Source organism: Camarhynchus parvulus, chromosome 7 (assembly GCF_901933205.1).
Source record: "Camarhynchus parvulus chromosome 7, STF_HiC, whole genome shotgun sequence".
NCBI lineage: Eukaryota > Metazoa > Chordata > Aves > Passeriformes > Thraupidae > Camarhynchus > Camarhynchus parvulus.
Genome location: NC_044577.1, coordinates 31004497 through 31027014, shown reverse-complemented (window position 1 = coordinate 31027014; position 22518 = coordinate 31004497). Strand labels below are relative to the sequence as shown.

General features: G+C 39.8%; 1 protein-coding gene across 5 annotated transcripts in view; it reads left to right on the top strand.

Annotated features, from left to right (window-relative positions):
* Positions 1 to 11147: 11147 nt before the first annotated feature.
* Positions 11148 to 22518, top strand: part of NCKAP5 (NCK associated protein 5) — a 378350-nt gene continuing 366979 nt past the window's right edge. For 3 of the 5 annotated variants that reach the window (XM_030952067.1, XM_030952070.1, XM_030952063.1), the window contains exon 1: positions 11148 to 11272. The gene's annotated coding sequence lies outside the window, so the exon portion shown is untranslated. The remainder of the gene's footprint in view (positions 11273 to 22518) is intronic. The other 2 variants (XM_030952066.1, XM_030952068.1) reach the window with 2 other exon arrangements.

Genomic DNA, 22518 nt, shown 5'->3' with positions numbered 1-22518 from the left:
AAGTAGGTAATGAAGTCAATGGAAGGAAACAAGACCAGTTCTTGGGAATATCCCTGGTGACACCCCTGCCTGTGCTTGGGGCTGCTTTCCTTCCATCACATGTGCACTGCAACACTTGCTCTTCTCTCAGTTGGCCATGATTACTTTAAGGGCTTTGACTCTTGGGCCAAGTTCACAGATTTAGGGAAACAAGTGCATTTCCCAGGCACAAATATAAAAATTTGGTACTTTTGCTGTTTTTAAAACAGAAGGAACACTGGCAAGCACCATGGTCTTTTGTGTGAGGAATTTACCAGTGTTTGGGGGAATGTTCTCAACTTTGCATGTTCTGCTGGCTTTATCTGTGAAGCTCAAATCAGGATCCTGTTTTATCTGCAGCTGAAGCTGACAGCTGGGAAAGGAGGATAAAAACCTTTGGGGTTTTGGCCCATCATTAACTGCTTTATAGTGAAAACTTCTAAGTGTCTTAGCTTAAAAATGTAATGTGCATTCTCCAGCAGTACATGTTTGTTCTTGATTCTGTGATCTCTCCTTTTCTTGCCAGAGGGATAGGTGGATTTGCTGTGCTGTGGAAATATGACTAAAACTTGGCCTGAAACTTAACAAACTGTACACTCTCTGCTTATAACTATTAAACCACGGGTTAGCAGATCTATTTTTAAATCAGCAGCAACCCTGAGCCCTGAGAATCCTCTTTCTGCACTAGACATGAATACAGGTGATGGAGCTGAAGGAGCTGAACCCTTCATCATGCAACTCTGAGCAGCCCATTGTTCCTCTTGTTCATCTATCAAAGCTCTGGTTTCCACTCAGGTTTCTGGTTTTTGCTACAGCACTCTTCCAGTGCTTCAAGATCTTTTTGTACAAAAAATGCTTTTTCTCCTCTATCCTCTCCCAGATTGACTTTACTATTCTATGACTCAGACAGCTTTTTTGTATTTTTTTCTATGAAATGACACAAGTACCACATATGTGCACTGTTTTGTTCTTGTACAGACAGAATAAATAGGAATGATAACAGAATCCCTCCCACAACACAGAATGGAAACAGCTCAGCCAACCTGGAAATCCTCAATATGGTGCAAAGCTGTGGCATCAGTTTTACAGTGATTTGTATAGCTGGGGTCCCTCTGATCATTGACCAAATAAATGCATCCTCCTTCTATTATATTTTCCATCCAATGTCTGCCTCTTCTATATAAAAACGTTGCTGAGTCTCTGTAAATACCCATTCTGCACCTGCAGACTACTGCTTTGATGGTGTAGACAAAAAGTATTGCTGTCCTCTTGGATGAATGTAACTCCTTATTCGCCTACAGCATGCCCAGTCAACTTCCATCTGGAGATTTTTAATTGGGAAGAAGGAGGTGGCAAATCTTTCCTTTTAATTGACAGTAGAATAAAAATAGCATATCAAATACATTTTATCTGCTAGGGTTGTTAGGGCTTATCATCCTCATTTTTAGTTGCCTTCTGAGTAATGAAAAGCAGAACCCGTACAATTTTTCTTTGGAAGAAAATAACCAGACCATGGTGCTGATAGCTCAGGAAAGAAGCCATGTGAGGCCATTGAGGCCCTGTGCAGCCCCGTGCCCAATTACAGTGGGGGCTGAGTCCAAAGAATAGTGGCAGAAGAAGAGAACAATGAAATGCTCCCCACGTGCTCTCGAGGTATAGACAAGTCAATCCATCATGAGTGCACAGCCTAGCATCTGGGAGATCCAGATGATACACACTGGAGCTTTCCTGGATCAGCACTAGTGTCTCTATTGTTGCCTTTTAAAAGCACTTTTCTAGTGAGGCCTAGGGCATGATTGAAATGCTTGTTATTGCAATTGCTCTGCTTCAATCAATCTTCATGTGTGATACAAGGCTCAGGCTCTTTATCTGCCCCTTGTGCTTGCAGGTTTTAAGAATGCACTTACTGACCTAAGAGCTAAAAATTTATTTTATGTCAACTGTATGCATGTACCTCATAATAAAGAGAACACATTTTAATTGTGATTCCAATTGCTCAGAGCAAAAATATTTGTTTTAACTGACTGATTCCCAGACAAACCTTCATCCTGCTGTGTTTATGGCTGTGTCTTTCTAATGTACATTCCTGTGGATTATTTTGCAAGCCTTCCCATGGGTGTGTTGAGCATCCAAGCATCCTTGCAAACAGTTACTGCAGATTTATAGCTATAATTCAGGTGAATCATCATTCCCCTTGTTAAAGTTTTACAGCAAAATATTTGGCTAAATGCAAATGGGAGAGGTCTATTTAGGGATCAGATTAAAAGCAACCTAGGTTTGTCATGCAAAGAAGAAAATTGCCTTAGACGTGCATTTTATTTAGATTTGATAATTCCACAGCTGGGCAGTTTGTTTAAAAGTTAATTGCTGCCCTACTGTCAGATTCTCAGGGTCTGATTCACTGTCAGTGTGTTATCAGCACAAGACCCTCATACAGAGTTTCTGGGGTGGGAAGCTGATGTCAGCAATCATTTGCAGGAACCCTCTGCCACAAGTGCAAAAGGGTTAACGTGACCTCAACACACATGGTGCTGACCTGGGTAGCTGGAGGATGCATTGACTCACAGCATCACTGCTGGGGCTCTGCAAACTCTGGCTATAAACAAACACCACATTTGTTCCTGCAGACGTCCAGCTGTCCTTTCTCAGTCCTGCACCATGAATATGCTTAAAAGTGCTTTGTCATCAGGAGATGCTTTAAGTAATCCATTATATTATTTTGAACTTAGATAAAACCCATCTGTGGGCTATGTGGTCAAGGAGGCACAGGCCAAAAGCTGTGCTGGCACAAATCAGATTTGATCTGGTGAATGCTTATTGTTATCCTGGAAATAGAAACAGAAGAGCAAATTCAGCTGCCCACACTACAGCACCTAAGGGCCTCTGAAAATGGAGGAGTAACATGAAGAATTAAAAAATACCTTAAACCTGAATTTCAGGTCAGAAAATTGAAATGCCAAACTTTCTGCTTCATTCCAGTCTGGCTGTTTTATTCTCATCCTTTTTTTCAGTAGTGATTGTGCTTTTTTTTCCCTGTTGTTCGCTGGTTCATTGACCAAAATGCTCTTGTTCTCGTTGGAGTGTTTATATGTGCTCATGTTCACTAATATGAGTAATTGTAAATAGCACCATCCTGCAGAGGTCTGTTTGTTCAGAATTCAACCACAATTATTTAGTGGGGAAGAAGTGACCATATCATTCTCTGCTGTGCCCAGAGAGCTTCAGTGGCTTTTGGAGGAAAAGTGAAGCAATTGGAAGATCTTACAGAACTCTGTGACCTGCTTTAGTTTTGTGACCTAAGAAAATTTTGATGTTTACTGGTCATGCTGCAACTCTTTGTCCCATTCTCTTTCCCGTGTCCCTATAAACAAAGAAAATTCTGCTAAAAATCACCTATGCTCAGGAAAATTTAGTACAGCAGTGTGTCTAGAATAGATTTTTAAAAGAATTATGTTTCTCAAGTAATAATACAATGTTCAGCTTCTGAAATAGCTTCCAGCAGAGGATTTCATAGCTAAGTTCCTTGCCTCTTTCTACCACAGTCATTTGAGGAGAAAGTCATCCCATTCTGCAGAGCAAGGAGCTGAAAGAAGAAATAATGACAGGAATTCTGTGCTGACTGGCAGATGTCCATTCTCTCATTTCCGCCTCATGGCTGTGATTCCTGGCCCAGCTCTGCCTTTATAAGCTGGGTTTTCCTTCTGCATCATCCTGGAACCCAAACCAACTCCTGCATGGTGACTGCTGAAGGCACAAATCCTCTGCATGGAGATCCAGTCACTGGCACTTGTGCAACGCCTGGTACAGCCATTCAGAGCTCCTCAGCCAGGCCTAGACCACCTCTTATTACGCTGTTTTAGGTCATGTTTTAACACAGACCAACTAGCTTTCAAAAGGAGTTTTTCACCTTCTTTTAGGCCCTTCTTTAGCCTAAGGGAATAACTTTATAACAGCCCTAAAGCAGGTGTAAAATAACCGGCTCTAAATATTAATGCAGCCGAGCCTTCTTGGTTATATTCCCTTAACAAAGCCCTTGGCCCATGGACAGTTTTACCTGGTGAGGGCTCTGATCAGGCAGAACTGCCCTTCCCTTGCCCACCTGCAGGGGAGGGGCTGGACACAGAGGAGATTGGTTCCTCTGGGAGCTTTCTGTGTAAGGCTTTCATAGTACTTTTATTGCCAAACATCCTTAAGAGATGGAGGCACAAATTGGAATAGAAGTAGGCAGAAAGAGTTCTGGAGAGCTCTGAATCAGTGCTTCAGGTTCAAGAGGGATGGAAGTTCAGCATGTGGCTTCATGTAGAGTCCTGACTTCAGCACGTTTGTTTGGTTTGCTGGTTTGTTTGTTTGTTTTCTTTTTCTGTTTTCTTTTCAGTCTCTCCCCATGAATCACACAGGGCACTGAGGCCAGCCATCATCTCAGAGACCTCACACCAGACATAAAGCAATGACCACTGAATTTATACAGGGCTCATTAGTGTGGTGGCTTCTTGGATGCACTGTTTTCTACACCTACAGATAGTAAGTGGTGAGTACTGCCACAAAGAAAACCAGTTGTTAACCAAGAAAGTTATGTACCTTGCCCAAGGACACACTTTGAAGTGGCTGGTTCCACCCAGGTGGATTTTTGTGGTGCACCACTGAAAGCAATTCAGTTTAGCATGAGTAGAATCACCCATACAATCTTTTTGCAGCAAGCTACAAACCCCAAGTTTTCTATACTAACAGTATGCTTAGTATCAGTTGACTGCTGACTGCTTTGTTTCAAGGGATTAGAAATTAGTTCAGATTGAAATGGGAAGAGGTAGAAACAACACTAATTCCCAACTGTCACTGTATTTCTCATTTGCTGTACTGAGAATCTACAATTGTGTAATTGTGAAGACAATCTTAGACTCTTTTGTGCTTGAGAATACAGTAAGTTATGTTTTACCTGTCTGTCTCTGGAGAAGAAAAGCTTTAATTAAGTCTTACTTTAATTACGTCCCATCTATACAGTACCTAAAAGCATTATGAGAACATGTCATTTACTATATCCCTGCCTTCTGGGAAGGTTTAGATGCTGCATCCTCTAATACTGTAAAAAGTTCCAATTGCTGTTATTAAATGAATATATGAAACAAGTTTATTAATATAGGCATTGTTATAATAATTGCTAAGTAGTGGTGAAAACCTGAGTGGTTAAAGTACAATCTGGAACTTTCTTCCACCAGAGGAAAATATTAGAATTCTATGTTCATTAGAAATTCTGCAGTGCTGGTGGTCCAGCACTGATGATGTGGTGTGGCTGGTGTCCTGGATCAGAACCTTATTTCACAAAAATTAGTATTTTACCAGTGTCAGTGGTGACACTGTACATTACCATTCTGTGCTGTTCCAAGACATAGTTTAATTAAAAACCACCTGCTCTTTCCAGGTTGTCTTATCCTAATTAAGCTAATGAGAATGTCATCACTTCTGATATTTATAGAAAATAATGTCCTTGAAATGAACTTTTGAGTATTATTTTGTTACAAGCTGGGAGTGCTTATGAGGAGGAGATTATTAGAAATGTGCATAAATAAAACTTACAGTTTTGTAGAGGTCCTTGATATCCTTTACCAAGTATCCATCAGTCTTCCTCAACCTGTTAACTTAATAGAAAATTAAGCTGATAAAAGTAATAAGAATGAACAGCCATGGACTTCCCTGCATCTTTCCCACCTTTTGTAAATAACTTAATCCTCAGTGAAAAGTCCTAGGATAGCAGTAGGTGTTTTAAATATTTTAAATAATTTAAACAGAGTGCTATATGTTTTCCACTGATGAGACTTTTGATACCTTTTTAAAATATATCGTTTTCCTATTGTTTTTTATATTACTTTTCAAGTTGTCACAGCTTGACATGTGAATCTGCTTGGTTAAAAGGTAAACAAGCTTGCAACAACTGAAAATGACATTTGTCTTTATGCATCAAAGTAAATATTGTTCACTTGAAGATGACACATCTCCAGGGCAGCAGACTGACTCCCCTGAAGGTGAATGTGCATCCACGCAGGATGCATAATTTGGATTGTTTTTGCCCCACCCCTGTTTACTTTTGCCCTCCAGTCAGTTATGTTGTCCAGACCTGTTTGTAGTCAGTTGCATTATCCCACAGCCTTTGGTGTCTTCTGCCCTGAAAACTTGAACTCTGAGGCCATGCCCATGCAAAAGAATGGTCTGGAGATTTTTGTATCAGCCAGGTTTGGTTTTATTCTCCTCCTCATGAACAGATCACTGTCTTCTCTGACTGCAGTGATTTGCAAAGCATATGATTCCATCAATTCTGAATCCAAACTAATATTTAAAATATCTTTTTCCCTTTCTAAGTGAAATGAGGCAACAAGAAAGTCATGATATTTTGAAGGGAAAATTTGAGAAGTTGTGGTAAGAAGCCCAGGGACACAAATACCACAATGAGCTTCCAAATTTATCTTCAGGCTGAATAATATGACTTTACACCCAGCCAATTTTGCTGATAGTATGGATTTAACCTTGGACACAAACTAATTGTTATTTTTTGAAGAATTTTGTCCATATTTAGCACTGAGGCCTACTTAGAAGAATGCAATAGTGCTGGAAACACCTTATCAGAGGAGTGTGTGTAGCAGATAACAGAGCAACAATGCATGCAGCTTATCTTTAGGGAACTGATCTATCAAAGGGTGTCTGTCCTCTCAGCTCCTGGTATTCCCTAACATGCCCTGTGTTCCAGTTCCAGTCTCAGAGATTTTGTTCCTTCAGGGGAGCCACAGACAGATGACATTTGAACTCCCAGCACACCAATGACATGGAAGCATTTCTCAGAGTGCTGCTTGCTGCAAGGGAGGGGATTGCTTTCTAACATCTCCAAACTCCTTGCAGTTGCTCTCAAGAAGGTGAGGTGTTAATGCACAGGGAAAGTGAATGTCTTCCTCACCTATTCTACTACTGCACAGCATCAAGGACTTGTAACCAGGTCACCAGCATCCAAAAAGCACAAGATATTTTTGTATAAATTCTTTTGTTTACCAGGCCTCCACTTTGCTGTTCAGAAGCATAAGACACATAATTGGCCGTGGTTTTGTTGAGTCTTATTTCCACTGGGGATATGTCAGCATGGATAAGCAGTGCAGTGGTGCAGTGGAGTATAATCTGGCCAGGACCTGGCAGCCATGCTATGAGTTTCAGAGATTTTATACAGTCTTCAGGAAGATACACCCTATGTGTATGTAGGGCTGAATTGGATGTGATTTCCTGAAGGAAGAGAGCAAGGGATGCAGGACCAGGTTTCAGAAGTCAGAGAAAGAAATGTATTTTAATAAATATACATCCCTTCCCGTGCACCAGAGCATGGAGGGAGTGGTGCATGTGCTGTGACACTTTTTGGGCGATACTTAGGAAAGTATTACAGGTCAGTGAAGCTTAACTCTGCTGTTATCCTACACTTGTCTGTGCAGATTTGGAAATCTTGAAACGTACAAAAGGCAGATGGAGAGGCAGAAAATGATGTAAAATGTACAGAGATAATCCCACTTTTGAGAGCAAAGGCTGCAATTTATTCTCTGCTTTCCTTCTGCCTTCCTATTTCAGTTAGGACCAGGGTGAGCCTGATCATCCAATTACTGGCCTTCAGAGTGTTTCACATGGGCAGCCTCTGGATTAAAGAAAAAATAATTGAGTGACCAGTGTTCTCACCTAGTTTTCAAAAGGTAACAATAAGCTTCATTTTAATACTTCCACTTCCTGGTTTCTGGCATACAGGCTAGGTGACACATTATTCCTAGAGGCCTCTTCAGAAACACCATTTTTGTAATTTCTCATATGTTTCACTAGGACTCTGCTGGGCTGATGTTTTAATAAATCCTACATGCTTGTGTTCTCATCCTCCTCACCTCCTTCATTTTCAACCAGGTATCAGTTACACTAATAGCCTTATATGTCTCCTGGAAGTTGTTCTGTTAGACTGGAATCTGGTTCACTGATGCATAGAATTTGCATGAGAGCACACCAGCTTTTCATTCACTGTGGAGTGTCTCCTTTGCCACAGTTTCTTTTTGCTTGTGTATATGACTGTAATGTAGTTTTTTCCCCTCTAGTCTACCTGAATTCCAGGAGCAGTTAGGGAAGGAAAGCAGCAAAGAATTGCCATTAGGCATGGTAGAAGTATTCTTTACTGCTTGATACTTCTGCATTTGAAGGATTGATTATCTTTTCTTTGATAACACCCATATTTCTCTCTCTGTCTTCTATTTTTAATAGTTTCTGAAATTCAAAGAAATGCTTTCTCTTTTCCCTGTGCTTAGGGCTATTAACTGTCTTGATAGTAAAAGTGTCTTATGCTTAAGTTTTGTCAAGCTAAGGGTTTCCTTGCAGAACTGCTACCAGAAAATTAGTTTAGTGTACAGCTTTCTGAGGCTTATTGTTGCTGTGACTTGAATCTCATATAAGGCTTGAAAATAAATCAGGCCCCCTCTTTAGAAAATCACACCAGTACTGTTTCTTTGGAAACATTTGCCAGTGTCTCACATTTAAATAATGGTGAAGATAGATATTGAAGCTAAATAATGGCCAATTGTCTTCAGTGTCCTGTAAGAGTCAAGGACACATCAGGGCTTCATGGCTGTCACCATGCAGTCCCTGACAACGCAGGGGATTCCCAGAGTGACAGCATGAATAGTGTGCTGACCTTTCTCTTCCCAAGTTTGCTGCTTGCCCCTCAGCGGAGGCAGGGGGACAGGAGCTGGCTGTTGTCATTTGCCTTCCTGCCTAGAACTCTTCATCCATCACACCGCTCTTACAGATACTCCCCTGGATAGTTACACCCTAGTCGTTCTAATAGGGAGAGTGTTTTTGTTAAGCAAACATGTAAAATCATGTAGGCAACACTGTGATGTGTGAATAAGGATTCAAATTTGATGTATCTTGTTTGCTTGTAATGATATAGGATTTTCTTTTCATTTAAAGCTGAGGTCACAGATAGTTCTACAACTCTTCTTCTATCTGTGTCACCTTTTGAACACAGTTGTAGCTCTGTCATCTGTTTTGATAGGCTACAGATGAGACAAAGGTATGCAGCTCTTTAATCTTTTTCTGCTAGGATGAGGTTGAAAGAATTCTGGATTTAAGCCCCACTTCTGTTTCCTTTGGCTTTCAGAGATCCAAGATGCTTCTTTGTGCTTTTCAGCTGTTAACCTGAGTTAGCTCTGATCTGGGTTGTGGCCACAAGTGTCTCTACATGGGACAATTATAAATTGGGGAAGGCATGAAGGAGCTGGCATCCTGTCACAGGCTGGTCATGGGCATTGTGCCTTCAAAAGGAGGAAAGTAAGAATATTTCTGTCATGAATATATTTGAGGATGAAATACATTAAGTGAGTGTGTGGTACACTGGGTTACTGTAATAATACAAACAGAGTCTGGAGAGCTGTTTGGCCCTCTCTCAGTGAAGTGTCATAGGGTGGTTGAAATATAACAAATTATTTGGCTTCTCATGTTTTATCCTCTGCTTTGGCAATTTCTGCATGTTTTCAGGACTCTTTAAATTATTTTGTTCTGTAATTTTCCTTAAGAACTTAGCACACTGTGGGTTTCCCCTTAGGAATATAAGCCAGTTAACGATGGAAACTTCCAGAGTTGGATGGAGTCAAATTATTAAAATATGCAGCTCTTCTATGGTATAATGGTCTCTCTCTGTGGTATTAATCCTTCTCCTTTTCATACAATGCACTTGAAATGCTGCTTTTCTTTGTAGGTGGCAAGTATTGTCATAACTTCACTTCAAGAACTATTCACCTTTTAAATGGAGAAAACAGTTCTCATTGTACTTCAGCTAGAGAATAATCCCTTTTCTTTTGCTCCTTCATCCTCCATGGCACGCTGATGATAAGTGAACTCTCAAGCAGTTACAATTTCACAGGAGCTTTCATGGATTGCAGAGCTCTGGGTTTTTCAGATACCACGCGTTCAATCAGCACCACTTGGAATGTCTCTCTGTTTTTAAATCTGACCTGTTAATGTCACTACATTCATCCTAAATGCTGCATTTTACAGTGGGATTTCTTGTGGTTCTCCCCTTAATGTCTTCTCATTCTTTTTTTCTGAGCAGCTGTTGGTAGCTCTCCCTACTGCTGTCAGCTCTTAAACCTCTGCATTACAAACTGCAGGCCAGGGTGAACATACTGCATTAAATCAAGGTCTGCAAAGTTGGCTTGAAATACACATTAGGAGACCAAAAATAAAGAGAAATGGAAAACTGAGCCATTCCTAATGTAATGTCCAAAACTTAGTTTATACTTTGATCCGTGACTATCTAGCACATTAGAAACTTTTAAAATAATATTGCATACAAAAATCCAGCTGGTGACATTCTTACTGTGCTGCAAGTACAGAAACAATACTACCAGTGTTAGGGCCACAGTGCTGCTTCATCAGATAAAGAAACAGCACAAGAAAGGCCCCTCTGGAAAGACAGGGATGTTTGAAAACTAATGCTGAGTGCTGTAAACCTGAGACCACTCCCTAAATGCATCAGTTGATAATCCATTCTAGTCCCCAGTACAAGCAAAAACATAGCAGAGAATTATTAATTACATCACCACACCTATATAGTAGGGTTCTCTGTAGTTATGTAGGAGTTGAGGGTATTCAAGCAGTTTCTTTTGATGAAGTAATCGGGCTGCTTCTGGGGTCTGTTTCAGCTGCTAGGGGCGTGCTTCAAATGTAAATGACTGCCAAATGGATTCCTTCTAAATTCCAGCCAATTAAAATACATTTAAAGTGCAGCTGGTGGAGAGCAAAAGGCTTATAATTGCATAAGAAATGTTTGAGTATGAAACAAATCCTTGAAGTTTAGTGAAGAGTGATTATTAAATACTGCATTTCTGGAGAAGTAGAGCAAGCAAACAAAGGAGCCTTCCGAAAGTACAGTCAGAGGCAAAGATGACACTTTTACCACCAAGTTAAAAGAGACAAAGCCGGGAGTGTGTTTGTTAGGGTGTCAGTTTTCCACCCTTGGCTCTTTAAACCATGCAAGTTTGGCAGCTTGCCCTATGTGGTGCTGCATACAAATATTGACAGAACAGTGTGGTATTTGTTAAACCCCTTCTTGGGAAGCAAGTGATTGAAACTCTGAAGGAAGATCTGAGAACTGCAGACATTATATTTTTTCTCAGTAGCACTATAATATTTACAGAATGAAACAGAAAATAGTGAATGGGGTGTAATGAATGACCTTCCTTTTCTGCTTTGCCTTGTAAGTAAGGACAGATTTTTTTTGTTTAATGCTTTAAATGTTATTGTAAAAGAGGTTTACAGCTAGTAGCACTGAAAGATGCCATTAACACTTTTGATTTAACCTCATGTTTTGGGGAAAAAGCTTGGCTGATAGAACAGACCATGTAAATAGGTGAAAGACTTTGCACAGGAAGTTGCTGTGTGCAGACACTGTGGATAATGTGTCCTATAGAAGCAGGAGCCTTGCAGACGTTTTAATTCACATCTGTATTTCAGTGTTGGTGCTTTCCAGACATTTTATGCTGTGTCTGCATCTGCCTAGAAGTGAGATTTCCAATTATTCTGCCTCTACTCTGCCTTAGTAAAATTTAATCTTAAATCCTCAGTAAAATTTAATCTTAATCCTGTTCAGTAGATCATTGTACTGATTCTAGAAATGGAAACAAAATTTTTATAGGCAGTTCAGAGAGGTTTTTTTCTATGTAATATTTTATTGCCTTTAACCTTTTGATAGAAAACAAATAACTGAAATCAGGTGAATGTAAAGTGTTCACTATGCTATCTCAGGTTTTTCTTAGTTGAATCAGGAAGTAACTAATGGAATATGAAAAGAAAATTGTTTTCCACAACTAACAAATATTGGTTTCTACCTGTGTTGTATCTTACCACACAAAATTCACCTGAAATAATTTGAAATTCCTGATTGCTTTCTCTTCTAACATATCCTACTCAATAAGTCTGTTTTGACTTCACTTTTGTTAACTGTGAGTAAAAACTCCTGCAAAGTTTCTAGTGACAGATCACATTGCAGCAGTGGGGGTTCAGTTAAATGTGCCTTGTTAATTGTTAATGTGAAAGTAGCACAGAGCACGTGCTGAAGAAGCCTCATAAGAAGTAAGCTTATTGCCAAAATAAAATCAAGTTTTAAAGACATTTGTCATGAAACATAAAGACAAGTACACATACACTGAAAATAACTGAAATGCAGTTAATCCCAAAATATTAAAGAGAAGAAACACAAAAAATCTCTGAGTTGAGAGGTTGGTTTTCTTTTTGAAATACCCTTATTGATTGTCAATCATTACAGAGGGCAACCCATTGAATAGAGCGGAACTACTTTGTTTCACAGTCCAGCTGATTCCCAGTCACTGTTGAAAAATTAGGGTCAATGTTAATAGCAATATATATGATGGAAGTAAATAAGTCTGTGTGTTTATGAAACCAGTATGTATAAAAAATTTTTAGCAGGACCTGGCCCATAGCAGCATTAAAAGTTTCATTCAAGCTCCACAGCAGTAAGGATACAGGAAGGTGCAAACAACAGTTAACTGATTGTAAGACACATTTTTTATTAGTTTTGAGATCTATAGACATGTAGTGCAACATAAGTCATTTATTATTACAAAAGACCAAATAACTCCTTTCTAGAGTTGCAAAATGAGGAAGCTGATGACTAAATGTAGACTCACTGAAAAGCCAGCTCATGGTTTTCTTTTTCTAATGGAATCTGAGGGCTAACAAAACTTGTTTCAAGGTAAACCTCTGTCTTAAACAGGTTTGACTCAGTATAAATCAAAAGATAAATCTAGATCCTCCTGCATAATAACATTTTTCATGTCATTTACTTTTCATTTCTGCATATGTGCAATGATGGATGTATTCCCTATGCCCAGTGGTTCATGTGATTTATCAGTTACCTTAAAGAAAGAGAGGGAGGTGCTTAGGAAGTGGTCAAACAAACAGGTGCAGAGGATGCATTAGCCCTCTGTATTTCCTTCTTGATCTCATTGTACCAGCAGTGAGCTGGGGTTTGGATGTTTGCAAATTAGAGCCTCCTTTGCTGCACAATTAATCAGGGATTGAGTGTCTCTGGGGAACTCACTGGCCTGCAGGAACTGCTGCCTGGGCTCTGGAGCTTGGGGGAGCTTAGGTGAAGCTGGTGAGAAACCTTCCCAACTGCCCTGCACTTTGGCACAGGTGTGGATGAAACACTCTGGGAACACTTAAAAATTTTTTAGGTGTCCCCAAGGCTAAATATCCTTTGGAAAGCTGGCTTTCTGGATTATTTCCTTGGATATTAGCCCTTAAATTCTGCCAAAACTCAGGCAGATTTCTATTGGGCTTCTCCCCAGAATGACTTGCTGAAAAGTTGTACAACTTTGGTGTGTCTCCACAGGGAGAATTACATAAGTCTGACTGAAGGGTCGACATAATTTATAATGGCAAGCAGATGAGAACTTGCCTGGAGTTTTCCCCTGGGTGGTTTTACTCAGTGATTCTGTACAGTAAAAGCCACTACTACTTCATGCCTTTGGCAGGTCAAACTGAAATTTTTGGGTATCTGAATATATACCCTCCTTTATTAAAAGCCTCACATGGAGCCTACACTGGTTATACTGCCCATAGGACTGGGGAATGGCTGTTCTGCTGGTTTCCTGAACAGTGAAGTGCACTTTGGTTTCTACATTAAAACATCTATTAATTTTAGGTAGGATTTACTATTCCTTCACTGAAGATTTTTTCTGGTGCTCTAGAGAATTCTGGAGGACAGTCTGGCCCTATATTTAAGGAAAGTGGTACAGCAGTGGAAGGATATGAAGCAAATTATTGGATAAAGATGAAAGTTTGACCCAACCTGAAGCCCGGGTAGTAGCAAAATTCCTTCTACCTGGGCAGAAAGGGGATTTTTTCTGAGCATGTGTTATTCTCCAATTGTTGTCAGGATGGAGGCGTCTGCATTTATATGGTGCTGCATCTCAATCCTTGACAATGCCTCATGTATGATAGAGTACAAAGGAAGGTATTGACCTCAGGGAGGTGCTGCCCTGTGTCAGCCCTGGTAACTTTGAGGATTGGCCCTGGTTTCTGTGGTTTCTGAACTGCATGACCTGTGTTTCTCTGCCACTGCTCTGTCCTCCACTGTGCTCACTAGAGCTGGCCCTGAGCTCCACAGTCGTCCTGGCACAGGGACAGAAATTAACTGTTTGCAGTAGGAGAGTGTGGGAGGAGTGTGTTTGCTTGGAGTACTTTTAGTGCACCTTTCACAGTTCTTTCCTAACCTCATTATCACTCCAGCACTCTTGGTCTGTCCTCACAGGTGAGGCAGTAGTGTAATGGGATTTGAATGCCAGCATTTTGCCTCTCAGTGGACAATGGTGTAATGGTCTTTATAGGGATTTGCCAAACACCAGAGCAACTTGGAACAAAATACCTTTAAAAAAGCCAAAAAGATAATGGCTGTCTTCTAGATTAAAAGTGAAAATCGCTGATGCTGCTTACAAATAGAGTTTATCATTTACACCAAAGTAGTGTGTGACAGTTTGCTCATAACCTTGTGACCTGTGAACTGAAAGCAAGTGCAACTACTGCACTGTCTTCATAGAGAGATTGCTGAAAAGAGCTAGAACAGCTCCCATGTTTCTTTACCTACATCAAACAGTCAACTTTGCTCCTCAGTGAGGTGACCAATTCTTGCCTTATTTTTCTCTTACTGGTAATTTATTTGAAAAGTGCAGCTGAAGAACACTTCATGTCCCTTCCTGGTGGTATCATAGAGCCACACTGTGGATTGCTCCTGCCCTTTGGGCATGTTTGCTATTACAAACTAAAACCTGCTGTGAAGCAGTTCTGGGATTTTGGGGTTTGCAGAATTTTTTAAAAAAAATTCTCTGTTGTTTTTTTTTTTGTTTTTTTTGTTAGTCATTGATTTGGTTAAGATTTTCCACGTAGGAAAGTTGGGGGACAAGTTGTTGTAAGGACAGACAATTATTACCAAACATAGAAGCTGCGTAATAAATTAATGGAGGAAGAGAAGAAATACTAAAATAATATAAATAGTTACACACGGCCAGTGGAAAACTTAAATGAAAGAGTAATGTATACCAGATGTGTGTATCATGCTGAGTAGAATTTTGCTAGGAATGATTTCCAGTAGGAAATAGTTGAAGGTAAGCAGGACAAATCTGAGTGTACTGCAGGAGATGTCTTGCTGGCAGAACTCTGTGAGCACCTGTAAGTATTTGTGGAGCCAGTTCCTTAGTAAACTCCTTATTCCTTGTGCTACAGTTTTATGGCATAAGGATAACTGAAATGATCAACTAGTCAAAGAAAAATGATCAATAGTCAGTGATGAAGCATTAACTTGCAGCTATCCTTGAATTACCCAAGATATGGGGCTGGCTGTGCCGATTCAGGTTGTCCTTTAAATCTGGGAGTTTGTAAGAACTGAGCAGCCCTCTCTCTGCAGAACCTCACCACCATGGTGGATCTCTCTCTTTACAATCTTTAAAGAGATAATTTCAAGCCTTACTCTGTCTGTCTAGAGCCTGTGGATAAACTGCCATTAACCTTAGAGTTTCTGACACAGTTTGTTGGTGGCACAACAGTCAGCTCTCCAGCCTCCCACCTCAGCAGTAAAATCATCATGCACATGGTGAAGTTTTAGTTTTCCAAAATTGGGCAGTTCAGGGCAGTAGTCCAAAACCTTAATTTTGTTGTGGTAACTAGAGTTGATAAATGAGGACATCACACTTAAATGGGATTTTTAAGGCCTTGATGATCAGTACAGGTAGCTGTGGTTCACAAAATGGATCCTGGGACTTAATGAAATTATTTTTCCACACATATTCTGGTCCTGCCTACAGGACCAAAGTTATTTTTCTGTCCAAAGTCAAAGAGTTGTCCCTTTGCTGTCTTCTGTGGTAAGAACCACGAATCAGGAATTCAGATTAATTTTTATATGATTTCTTCTGTGGTAGCCCACATAAATGCTGTCTTTGTCACATCAGCCCAGGAGAACTTTGCCTGGAAAGGCACCCAACCTCATTACTGTGAGGTCTGTTCCTGTAGGGTCAAACTGTGTCTCTAGATACCAATTTTTATAAATGTGATTACTCCAAGGAAGGAATTGCCTTTATTTCTTTCAATTGTTGGAAGAAAAGTAATTTACTTCTCTTTTCCAGCCTCTCACCCACACTGGCTCAGTTTCATGACTGGTCCTAAAGGAAAAGCCAATTCTTTATTCTTTTCAAATCACCCTTCTGGTGAAAATAACAGTAGCTGTGTAGTTCCTACTCTTTCCACCCCTCTGAGCCCATAGGGGATATGTGCAGAGACACAATCCAAATAGTGCCTCTATTTGAAGTGTTCCTCTGTTTGCAGTCTAGAAAGGCTGTGTACAGCTCAAAAATGAAACTGACCTACTACAAAAAATTATGTGGGGTCAAAATGCATTCTTGGAACCATGTTCATATCCAGAGCAACAGTTTTACCTTTGGCAACACTCTCTGACATCGCGAGGTACAAGGAACAGCTATTGCTATGCTTGTTAGTGCAGGTAAATTTAAAAAGAAACACTTCATACCTCCCTGATTCTCCTGTGGAGAAAGACAGGGATTGATTTTTTTCTTTCTTGCAGTTTTTGTTGCTAACAATTTACTTTTAATATTGCAACATATATTTGGCCTGAATTATTTAACATAAATGCATGAATTGTTATGCAGTCTTGTAGCATAGGGATACATGTTACAAGGAATATTTGAGTATAAAATTTCATAGTTTACAAAATCCTGCAGAGAATAATGCAATCCTGCTTTCTTTTGCCATCTAAATCCAGCTGAGCTGGGTAAGTGCTTAGCTGGGAGGTTTGAGGGATCACCTGGGCTGTGCAGGTAGAAAGGGGATGTGCTGAGGGGGTATCTGTGCATGGGTGGGATGGGCATTTACAGCTCTTGTGTGAAATGAGGTCTGGTAAAGGGCTTTGTGACTGCCTGGCCTGAGGTGGGTGATACAAATGTGATGTAGCACTATTGACAGTAAAAACTGAAAGGATACTTCATGGGCTGCCTCTCAACAAGGGAGCTTTATGAGGGCAGAAAGCACGGCTGGTCCCCTCAGGAGGCTGTGGTGGAGTGCCAAAACTGAATAATTTTGAAACTGAATATCTTTAAATGGATTCTTTGTGCATTTAAAGGAGATAGACTGAGGAGGACAGAGGCTTCTCTGGGGAATGTCATGGCTTTGTTGTGCAACACAAAGACTGTGTTTGAATCAAGATCTGGGTACTTCTAGCTAGGTCTTTTCTAGCAACATGAGCCATGCACTACAATTTCTTCAGAACCCAATTTCTTACTCTGATGGTTAGATTGGCTTTTTGAGATTGCCTTCTGTCTCATCTTGTGAGCTAACTTCTCCTTCTCGATGGAGGATCTGTAATGAGGCGCTTCTTTCATTGATCACTGAGAGTTCCACACAGGTTGTGCTGCGATCAAAGGCATTTTCTATTTTCTCTAATGGTAAAGCTGTTGATTTACTGCCAGGCAGCAGGCTGATCTCTATACCAGCACACTTAATTGGAGGAATTTTTTGCTCTACAAGGCAGTTTCCTTCATACACAAGAAAAAAAAAATAAGAGGAGATGGAGAGCAGAGAGCCGAGCAAACATGAGTAAATACTTATATTTTTAATCATTGGAATAGATCCTGCTATGGGATTTGTTGAACTTACTAGCTGAACCTCAGTGCAGCTGTGACAGTTGGTGTCATCCAAGAATATGCTTGAGTGACACACTGAGATGGCTTTAGAGATTAACTTGTTCTTTAATATGATGTAAGACTTTGGAATTTAGGTGCAGCTTCATTTGGGCTTTGTTAATACTGAGAGGATGCAGCTTCATGCTGCAGGTGCTGGACACACAAGAGCTGCCATGGTGGTACTGCAGGTGCTTAAAGTCCTTCTCCCCAGGGGTTTCATCCATCCCAGCCTGGCTGCTGCTCCTGCTGCTTCCAGCATTAATATTTTGACAGTCAAAACCAACAAACCTGGAAAGAAGTTCAGGTTTGTTTCAGAGTAGAGATTTTTTTGGTGGATCAGAGAGCTTCAGTAGCGTGGCCCAAAACTCTGCCAGTTATGGAATGATGAAGGGAAGAACAAGTAGAATTCTCTAGAGATTTACTATAAGATCCCAACACCTTGGATCTTTTCTTTTTCTTCTCTACACTATGTATTTTGCTTACCTCCCTTGGGAAAATCTTATAAGCTGTTTCCTCTTTGGAACCCCTATGATTACTGCTTAGTTTTTTTGTACAACATGTTTGACCATTGAAGAGGATTGCTTGAACCAACATGATAAAGGAATAACTATCCTGAGAATAGTCTGCTGAGACCTTACAGTTTTATTTTATGCATTGCAGGCAAAGGCTTCAAGACCCTGGCAAATAGTGTTACAGATTTCAGTCAGATCATTTTGCCACTTTGCTCAATAGAAAACAATAAAATAATTATTCAGGAGGAATATTTGAGAGCTTGAAGCACTTTTTCTTTACACCAAAGCCATGACCTGGCAAACAATAAACAATGGGAAAGTTTGTCTTAGTACACAATTTAGCAGGATAAAAAAAGCTGGAATTCTTTTAACAAAGTGTGTTTTATTCTCCTCAGAAATTTTGAAAACTGATGTCACTTGTAATTCTTCAGGAAAGAAAAAAACCCTGCAGTTTGCAGTACATCAATGCAGGCATTTTTCTCCTGTCTAATCTATAAAAAGACATTGTATACAAATGTTATTTTCTCTGCCAGAAATGCATTCCTGGAACATAATAAAGGCTGTTCTGTTGTTGTTCAGTAATTTGGATAATAGTTTCTCCATGAAGTCTCATAACATTTATTTACTCCCCTAAATGATTAGACCAAGTGGTTTCAGCAGTCAAAGCTAGAATCCCTCTGCAATAAGCTTTCTTACTGAAACAATTCTGTAAACATTATGCCTAAAATAATTTCAAATGACAAATTTATATGAACAACATAATACAGATGTAAAATAAATCTGTAGATCTCTGTGTATAAAGTACAGAAAGTTTTACTGAAGAGTCATCAACCGTGTGGATTAAACTAAGCAAAGCTTTTTCTAGAATTATTTGCTAGAATCATTGATAGCCTTGAAGAATTACAAATATTTCTGGATATATATATATATATATAACTGGATTGCAGTTATTGTGGCAGCAGCACTTTTTGGCTTTCCTGCAGCCCCATGGTCAGCCCTATTAGCTACAGTTTAATGGAAGGGAATTTGAGGGGAGTATTCCTCTGACATGGTATGGCAGGTGTGGGAGGGAGAAGGAGAGGTGTGCCTCTGCTCACTGTGTAAAATAAATTGTGCTGCACCATGTGTGAGGTGCTGAAGGATCTGACTGTAGCAAGTTGGGTTGGAAACAGCACTCACACAGCCAAACTTGGGAAAACCACTTATGGCCCAGCTTGTGTGTATCTGCTACAAGGACACCTCACCTTTGCCAGCCCTCATTTGTACATAACCCACTGGGAGGAATGTGGTACAATCAGTAGTGCTGCATCCTCTGTCACTAGAGCTGAAATTCTCCTGCCTTTTTTATTTTTATTTACTTTGCTTCCTTGGCATCTTGCCTTCACCCACTGGTTCTGCTTTACATTGCTCATCTTGCATGCAAGAAGTAATAATCACTGAAGGTGACCAGAACAGTGCAAATAAATGTATTTGAATTAAAGATGATACCTACCTGGTTTGGTTTTTGGGGATCTATTTTATTCCACTATTTCCTAGAGGTGCTCATTTCATCTGAAAAATGAATCATATGGATTTAACAGTCTTCATTTTCTTCACTGGGGTACCAGGTATCATCCCACTTCAATGAATTAAAATTTGAAGTTTAAATTGGATTCAGGAGGCATGAAAAGATGATGCCTTTAAAAACTAATATATTAAATAGTCCTCAGGACTCTGTGATATGAGACAAGGGAAAAAATAAGAGAGAGGTGAAAATACCCACAATTTGTGCTGTCTGTGGAGGCACCACTAAAAAGTTCAGTGTGGGGTCCATGAATGTGCTGGGAGAGCCCTATCCTCTGCCACAGCTGCTTCAGGTCTGGAGTTCAGGTAACAGAGCAAACCAGACTTAGCCTGACTCTGGTTTTCCAATCATCTAATGCATCCTATGGCTAGAAATATTACGAGTGTCATCACGTATCTCTCACAATGATACCTTTTTTTAGCTTAGCTGGAAGCATAAATTATTTCAAAGATATTGGAGGGTGAATATTTTTTTTCAAATTTCCTTTTTTTCTTTTTTTTTAAATAAAGCTTTTGCTAGACTCTCATTTAAGGCATACTTGTTTTTTGGTTTTGTGTTAGTTCAATAATACTGTCCCCCAAAAATACACTTTTTTCCATAAATCAGACCTCAATTTTCAAGAACTTCATGGGGATGTTTCATTTTTATGAGTGGCTTTTAGGCCTCACTGGGTCCTACAGGGCTGAGGTCCCTTTGCACTCCTTTGCATCTTCCTGCTACCATCAGTGGCTGCTGGCTCTTGGAACAGAATTACTCCACGGAGTGCTGAAAGCAGGTTAGGCTGAAGCTCTCACAAGTCTCCCTGGAGGGAGTTTCAGATGTGCAAATCCCAGTGAACTATCATCTCAGCAAAATGTCACTGAGACATCACATAGACAGGGCTGACTCCTTCTGCTTCCTCCTGGAAACTTTTGGAAATTGGAAAAGGACCTGCAGTGTCAAGAGAGGTCAGAGTGCACGTGTAAAGTGCTCCTGTGTGCTCAGCTCGCCCAGTGCTGCTCCTAAAGTTTCCGCTGGGACAACGGGTTCTTTTTAGCTGGGCAATTAGAATATGAAACAAAAAAGGAGGTCATCTAAATAGGGCCCCTTTGTAATTTCTTACATAATACTGTGCATGGCAAGAATGACTTATTGACCCTTCTTAGGGCACAGAGGGATGATAGACAGTTCATAATCCTTCCTAGGCAGGGATTGCTTTCAAATTGGTGGTGCTGCATTTATTGAAAAAATGCTCTTTATATGTATTTAGTATGAAGAAAGCTAAGGTTTTATAAAAGAAACATGATTACTGAGAAGACTGCTTTCACTTTTCTATCAAATCAGTAATGAAAATCATTGGAAAATTTTGCAAGGTTAAGAATGGGCTTTGGTCTTGTCCTTGGTATGCAGGTGCTGTCACTTAGGCCTGTGTCCTTGGAAAGACTGACGTATTCTAAATCCCACATAAACCCCTTCTGGATTCTAACTGCACTATATTGCTTGAATAGATTTCAAATTTTCTTCACAGTGGTGAAGAATTAAACATTTATTTTTCAGTTATAGGTTTCATTTAAAGTTATTTCTAAATATAAAAATTGCAAAATTCTCAGGTTTGGGCTTGTTTAACACACCTGAAGACAAATGACAGAAGAAAAGCCATGAAATTATACATTTCCACAGCTAACTAAAAGATAAAAAAACACTCTCTTTTTTTTTTTTTAAACCAAAAGAAGTATTTTATTAGAGACAGTAGTGAAAACTTTTGATCACTGAACATTTTTAGAGTTTTTGGCTCATATCTAGTTAGGATCTTCCTCCAACCAACCATATAAGGATTCAACTGTTGCAAATGTGCAGTGTAGTGTTGATACCCTTTTATCTCTTTTCAACCTTGCCCTCAGTCTGTATGCACACATACATGCAAGTCTCTTTCTGTGGAATCTAGAGAAGTACTGAGGAAATACACTTTGTACACATGAATTGTGCAGTGTCTCATTCTACACAGACAAAATGATGTAAGATCTCTTTGGTCAATCACACAGAGCTATGGGCTTTAATTTCCAGAATTAGTAGTCAACCAGGTTTGCAAAAGGTTTTTAATTTCCAGCATTATTAGTGGGTCAGGTTTGCAGGAACAGTGTCTGACTTGTCTAAATACCCTCACTGTGATGTCCCCTCATTCTCCCTGAGCTTAGAAAAATATTTTCCTCTCGATACTCACTTTGTGATCTATTTAACAAGTAAATGTCAGGGCCAGTGGGGGCTACAGACCTGAAAAGCAGCATTCAAAGAGACAACCCATGGTGCAGTGTCTGGGTTTCCTTTTAACAGTTACAAAGGGCACATTAACACCTGATAATAGAAAGTCATTCTGTTTCACAGTTCTGTGTGTAATTGTAGTGGGGATTCAGCCTACTTTTATTTTTTTTTTTTATATAACACATGGGTCAGTGAAACGGCATCTCCTAACCCACCTGCAATACAAATCCCAGAAAAATCTTTAAAATAATTGCTTAAAATTCAGGCCCACCAGCTTTGATGCATTTTCCACCTACCTGTAAAAACAGAGCACAAAACCATAATTAATAGATTAAATTCTGACTGAATTTACTGAGCCAAGTAGTAGTTACGGTTGGTCTGGCTGTGCTGGGTGAGGGCTTTGGAGTATTGAGACTTTTGG